Below are 230 nucleotides of genomic sequence, written 5' to 3'. Positions count from 1 at the left end.
ACAACAAGCACCAAGCGCGGGGAGGGGGCACGGAGCTCTTCTTCATTGGCGGACTCGTTCAGAGGTTTAAATTTAGGCGGGATAGGCACGCTTCCTTTTTACAACTCAGTGGGAATAGTGTTATTTATCAGGAGAAAGAGGAATGATAGTGAACATTTCCCGGGAGGATCCTTTTACACACATACAGATTAGGTCCTAAGGATCACGTACAGTTAAGAATTTGGCTAAAT

This window comes from Cloeon dipterum, chromosome 4 (genome assembly GCF_949628265.1).
Source record: "Cloeon dipterum chromosome 4, ieCloDipt1.1, whole genome shotgun sequence".
NCBI classification, from domain to species: Eukaryota; Metazoa; Arthropoda; class Insecta; order Ephemeroptera; family Baetidae; genus Cloeon; species Cloeon dipterum.
This window is presented reverse-complemented; position numbering follows the sequence as displayed.